Here is a 6916-nt window from a genome sequence, read left to right as displayed (position 1 = left end):
CTCGCGGCTGGCATACCTTCGCCCGCATGCATGGCCTGGGCGGAAAGTGCACCCTCCACTTCAAGTACGACGGCCTGGCGACCCTCTATGTGAGGGTATTCAGGAGGGACGGCAACCGCGTGGGGTGCGGCCTGGAGGACATCAGCGACGATGATGGTGGCGATGGCAAACTTGGCCTTGGTGACATGCGCTCCTCCTCCCGCGGTGGCAGCTCTTCCTCGGATGAGAGATCGAGCAGCGGTGGCTACGACTGGCCTCCACGTCATCATGCTCGTGTCGAGGGAGCCGGTGGTTCGTCCCGCCGCAGCGCTCCAATGAAGCTGGAGAGGAGCCCGGCGTGAAGCTGGGGGCCGGCGAACTTGGACTCAACGCCGGTGGCCCCAGTCACCTACGGAAGAACTGGTGGAGCGTTGGGCCCCCTTGAGGCACTGCTTGAGGATGCGGTGCTGGTGCCAAGCCCGTACGCCTTCGGGCCCTCTTTTTTAGCTTTTCCTTTCTCTTGTAATTCGACAAAAGAAGATGGTATACCCCGCTGGGGTGTGTAATGAACAGTGGCAGTTATGCCCTTATGCTTATGCTTGCGATCTTAATGCTGTGTTGTAATGTTTGTGCTCTAGGTAGGCAGGGGTAAGATGACTTAGCTTGGTATGTACATAGTAGTTAGCCACCTCGCGAGGCTTGGCCTCAGGTACTCGACGGAGCCCCCTGCCATATGGTCGTGAGGCCTCAAGGACTGCTCGAGGACTGCTGCGAAGCTGCTGCAGGGCTGCTCCTGAAGAAAAAGAAAAAAATTGTTGAGCGGCTCACATCCTCTTTACGTGAGCCCCCTGTTGTAGATTAGCTCAGACCTGACGTACCGCGTCGCGCTGCCCGGGGGGCACGGACATGAGGGGTGCTGGTGCCCGCGGATCTGATCGAGGGCTTCTCGCGAGGATGAAGCCGAAACACTAGGGTCCGGTGTGGTGCGTGCGCACAAAGGCAAGCCCCTGGCGCACACACCTACCTAGCCCCACACGCGATGAGCGTGAGGAGAAGTGGTGGGCAACTGCCGCCTCTCTCACGTCCTTAGACCAAAAACAACTTAAGAGAAGGAGACAACTTCGAGGAACCAGCGTTCAAGAATACCAAACCCATTGAAAGATTACTAGAAAACTGCAAGCAACTCCAGAAAGAAAATGAACGGCCGCGTCCGGGACCTAATCTAGTCTTCTTACCAGCGCGGAGCTAAGTGCTGCCACTAGGACGTGGGAGGGAGCCCCCGTGAGGCCCCAGGGCGGCTCTCAGGAGACTCCGGGGCATGTACAGCCCCACTCATTATTATGTGAGAGTGTCACAAGCGGAGACCTTCACAGGCCGGAGCCTTGCTTCACAGGCCAGAGCCGTTCTTCATGGGTAGAACTTACGGAGGCGCTGGATGTTCCATGTGTTCTGGATGGGGACCCCGTCCTGTGTCTCCAGGCGCGCGACGCTAAGCCTAGAGACACGGGCAATCAAAAACGGGCCCTCCCACATGGGAGAGAGCTTATGTAGCCCCTCCCTGGAGAGCACCCGCCTCAGGACAAGGACGCCCACCTCTAACGTCCTGGAGCTGATACTGCAGCAGTGGTACCGCCGCAGCGCCTGCTGGTACCTCGCTGCTCGGAGCAAGGCTTGACGGCGGCGTTCCTCCCCTAGCATGAGATCCATCCTCCGCGTGGCGTCTTGCTGTGTCTCATCAAACCTCAGGACCCGCGTGAAGCGATGCTTGACCTCATGAGGGAGAGCCGCTTCTACTCTGTAGACGAGGAAGAACGGTGTTTCTCCTGTTGGCTTGGTCGCGGTGGTGCGGATGGACCACAACAAGGACTGCAGCTCGTTGAGCCAGCCCCTACCATAGGCCTCGAGCTTCTTCTTGAAGGTCCGGGTCTTGAGCCTCTTAGGACTTCCGCATTGGCCCTCTCAGTCTGTCCATTGCTCCGTGGGTGCGCTACTGAGGCGTAGCAGATCTGCGTTCCAAGAGTAGCACAATATGTTTTGAAAAGATTGCTGGTGAACTGTGAGCCATTTTCGGTGATGATGCAATTGGGGACCCAAACCGGCCCACTTTTCCCTTGATGAACTTGACGGCCGAACTAGCTGGGATGGTGCGCACGGCTTCTACCTCCGCCCACTTGGTGAACTTGTCGATGGCGACGTAGAGGCATCGGTAGCCCCCTAGCACCCGAGAGAAAGGCCCCAAGATGTCCAGCCCCGAGACCGCAAACGGCCACGTGAGTGGGATCGTCTGGAGGCCATGCGTGAGCTGGTAGATCTGCTTGGCCTGAAACTGGCATGCTTCACAAGAGTGCGGTGGGCCAGTAGAAGCCGCTGCGGAACGCCTTGCCCACCACAGTGCGTGACGAGGAATCATGCCTGTAGTCCCCGTCGTGTATGTCCGATAGAAGCTCGAGCCCCTATTCACTAGAGATGCATCGCAAAGAAATGTCATTGGGCCTCCTGTGATATAACTCACCATCCTTGATGTAGTACGCGGTGGCTTGATGGGCCACGCGCTTGGTGTCCTCCTCCTTCTCTGGCAGGGTCCCTCGAAGTAGGTACGTCTTGAACTCTTCGGTCCAGCACCCCTCCTGAGGCTCGAGCGCGAGCAATAGGCGGGCTCCCGAGGGGTGACCGCATGCTGGGGTGAGCGATTCCTGGATTAAGGGGTCCTCAGACAGCCGGACTACATACTTTGGCCGGACTGTTGGATTATGAAGATACAAGATAGAAGACTTCGTCCCGTGTCCGGATGGGACTCTCCTTTGCGTGGAAGGCAAGCTTGGCGATTCATATATGTAGAATTCCTTCTCTGTAACCGACTCTATGTAACCCTAGCCCCCTCCGATGTCTATATAAACCGGAGGGTTTAGTCTGTAGGAACAAGAACAATAATCATAATCATAGGCTAGCTTCTAGGGTTAGCCTCATCGATGTCGTGGTAAATCAAATCTTGTAATACTCATATCATCAAGATCAATCTAGAAGGAAGTAGGGTATTGCCTCCATAGAGAGGGCCCGAACCTGGGTAAACATCGTGTCCCCGGCCTCCTGTTACTATTAGCCTTAGATGCACAGTTCGGGACCCCCTACCCGAGATCCGCCAGTTTTGACACCGACATTGGTGCTTTCATTGAGAGTTCCACTCTGTCGTCATCGTAAGGCTTGATGGCTCCCTCAATCATCTATAACGATGAAATTCCAGGCAAGACTTTTCTCCCCGGGCAGATCTTCGTATTCGGCGGCTTCGCACTGTGGGCGAACTCGCTTCGTCTGGAGCAGATCGATAGCTACGCCCGTGGCCATCAGGTCAGATTTGGAAGCCTGAACTACATGGCCGACATCCACGGAGACTTGATCTTTGATGGATTCGAACCCAAGACCGGTGCGCCCTACAACCGCGATGAGCATGACTTAGATCTGCCATCAGACGACGATCAGGAAATCACACCTGTGGCTGCCCCGCCTCTAAATCCGGAGCAGATCATGTCATCCGAGGACGGGTGGATGGACCCCGCCATGGAGGCCGCACGCTCAGCGGCGATAGAGCCGAACACCGATCTCACTTCCAAGGAGACGGCGCCTATGACTGCCCTGGCCCTAGGTCCAGAATAGATGGCGCCTTCCATGGACAAGGGGCTGGACCACACCATGGAGGCCTCATACTCTATGACATTGGATCCGAACACAGATTCAACCTCTACCGAGGCATGTGTCGTCGGACCCCCGGACTCGTCTCCGGATACGGGTTCCGTATCGCGTGTGTCCGCGCCCGTCGAGATGGATTGGGTGCCGATCTTGGAGTTTACCTCCGCGGACACCTTTCAGCACTCGCCCTTGGGGTCCGGCTTGAGTGGGAAATGGACGACGAAGAACTTCGCTGCCCACCCACCACCCACTTGATAGCCACTGTCGACGACTTGACCGACATGCTCGACATCGACGGTATGGATGACGATGCAGGAGAAGAAGGGGAACCACCGCCCACAGGGCGATGGACAACCACCTCGTCATATGACATTTACATGGTGGATACCCCCAAAGAAGATAATGGCGAGGAAAAAAAGTATACAGGTGAGGATAAACCTCCCGAGAAGCAGCTGAAGCGCCGACGTCAGCGGCGCCGCTCTAAACTACGCCATGGTAAAAATAGCAATAGAGGCACAGGAGATAATACCCCGGACAACGCTGAAAACAATGAAGACCCCGAAGACCCAACCATGAAGCAGGACGAGCAGGGAGACGGTGAACACAGTCCGGGGCCGCTGTCTGAACACAGTTTGGATTATGACACATTCATTATCCCTGATACACAAGTGGAGCGAGAACGCCTCCAGCAGAGACTTATCGCCACTGCTCGGAGCTTGAAGAAGCAGAAGCAACGACTTAAAGCCACACAGGATATGCTCGATGACAAATGGAACGAAGTGCTCGACACTAAGGAAAAATACGACGGTAATCGCCAAACAAAGAGCTATCCCAAACGTAAACTGATGCTCGAATTCGACGAAGAGGCTATAGCGCCCATACCGCCGAATAACCGTACGGACGACCAATAGGACTGTCCACCTCGTGGTCGAGACAGAGCAGCTAATAACACCACACACAAATCCGCACCCCCACTCCATAAATAAAGGGAGGTAGCGAACCAGAACAAGCAACACGATTTATGTGAATACTTGGATAGAAGGGCTGGCATAACAAGGTCCATCTACAGATCTTGAGACGACCAAAACAAACATGTCGGACGCTCTCTAGTTCAAAACCAACACCGAACACTACAATCGTCGGACTCACTCCACGACATAACCAAATACAGGGGCGTGGTGCACCCCCTGTGCTTCACCGATGAGGTGCTGGATCATGAATTTCCAGCCGGGTTTAAACTCGTAAAAATCGAGGCATACGATGGAACGACAGACCCTGTGGTATGGATAGAGGACTTTATTCTTCACATGCATATGGTACATGGAGATGATCCCACGCCATCAAATACTTACCCCTCAAGCTCAAGGGACCAGCTCGGCACTAGCTGAAAAACCTCCCTGAAAATTCTATAGGAAGTTGGGAGGAGCTCGAGGACGCTTTCAGGGAAAATTTTAAATGGACCTATGTCTGACCTTTGGACACAGACGATCTAAGTCATATAACCCAACAACCCGAAGAGTCCGCCCGTAAACTTTGGAATAGATTTCTGACCAAGAAAAACCAAATCGTCAACTGTCCGGATGCCGAAGCCTTAGCAACTTTCAAACACAGTATCTGGGACAAATGGCTTGCCAGACACCTCGGCCAAGAAAAGCCCAGGACAATGGCAGCCCTAACCACCCTCATGACCTCCTTTTGCACAGGCGAGGATAGCTGGTTGGCCCGTAGCAGCACCAGCGACCCAGGCACATCCGAAATCAGGGATGGCAATGGAAAACCATGATGCAATAAAAACAAACATCGAAACAATGAAGATAGCCTAGAAAATACTACGGTAAACGCCGGATTCAGGGGCTCCAAACCCGGTCAATGGAAAAAGACATTCAAAGGCAGCCGAGAAGGTCCATCCAGCTTAGACAAAATTCTTGACAGGCCCTACCAGATTCATAGCACCCCTGATAAGCCAGCTAACCATACCAATAGAGAATGTTGGGTCTTTAAACATGCTGGCAAGCTCAATGCCGAACACAAGGGGAAAGGATCGCTAAGTGAATACAAGGACGAATCCCACCAGACGAACACAGGTGGATAGAAAAAATTCCCACCAGAGGTTAAACCAGTGACCATGATTTACGTCACTCATATACCAAAAAGGGAGCGCAAACATGCACTACAAGACGTATATGCTATAGAGCCCGTCATCCCCAAATTCAACCCATGGTTGGCCTGTCCGATCACCTTTGATCGCAGGGATCATCCGACTAGTATCCGTCATGGGGGCTTGGCCTCCTTAGTGCTTGATCCGATAATCGACGGATACCACCTCACCCGAGTCCTCATGGACGGCGGCAAGAGTCTCAATCTGATATATCAGGACACTGTCCGCAAGATGGGGATAGACCCGTCAAGAATTAAGCGAAACAACACTACCTTTAAAGGAGTGATACCAGGCGCAGAGGCCCGCAACAGTGGCTCCCTGATGTTGGAAGTTGTATTCGGTTCTCCCGATAACTTTCGAAGCGAAGAACTAATCTTCGATATTGCTCCGTTCCGCAGTGGCTACCATGCACTACTGGGAAGAACGACATTCACCCGCTTCAATGCAGTCCCACATTACGCTTATCTTAATCTGAAGATGCCTGGTCCACGTGGCGTCATCACAATCAGCGGAAACATGGAGCGTTCCCTTCAAACGGAAGAATACGTCGCGGCTCTAGCAGCCGAATCATGGAGTGACCTCTGCAAAACAAGCAACTCATCGGTTCTCGAAACCGCGGACACAGTTATACATGTTCGGTGCACACCTAGGTGTAGCACCTCAGATAAACCTGAGGTAGATTAGCGGCTATACCCCCAAAAAAACAAGAAGACCATACATATCTCCCTATATATGTGAAATAGGGCTTCACAACACCCTGTGAGGTGTGTGGGACCGCACCCATATCAAGAGCCCATAGTTCGACTTGACCCTATTCGGACTCAAAAATTATATCTTCGTGGTTCTCTAAAACAAACCAATCCTATGAAGGAAATATGCCCTAGAGGCAATAATAAAGTTATTATTTATTACCTTATTTCATGATAAATGTTTAGGCGAAGTCCTACGCCGGTAGAGCATCATCATCGTCACCACGCCGTCGTGCTGACGGAACTCATCCCCGACACTTTGCTGTATCGAAGTCCGGGGATCGTCATCGAGCTGAACGTGTGCTGAACTCGGAGGTGCCGTACGTTCGGTACTTGGATCGGTTGG

The sequence above is a fragment of the Triticum aestivum genome, chromosome 4B (assembly GCF_018294505.1).
Source record: "Triticum aestivum cultivar Chinese Spring chromosome 4B, IWGSC CS RefSeq v2.1, whole genome shotgun sequence".
Lineage (NCBI taxonomy): Eukaryota > Viridiplantae > Streptophyta > Magnoliopsida > Poales > Poaceae > Triticum > Triticum aestivum.
This window is presented reverse-complemented; position numbering follows the sequence as displayed.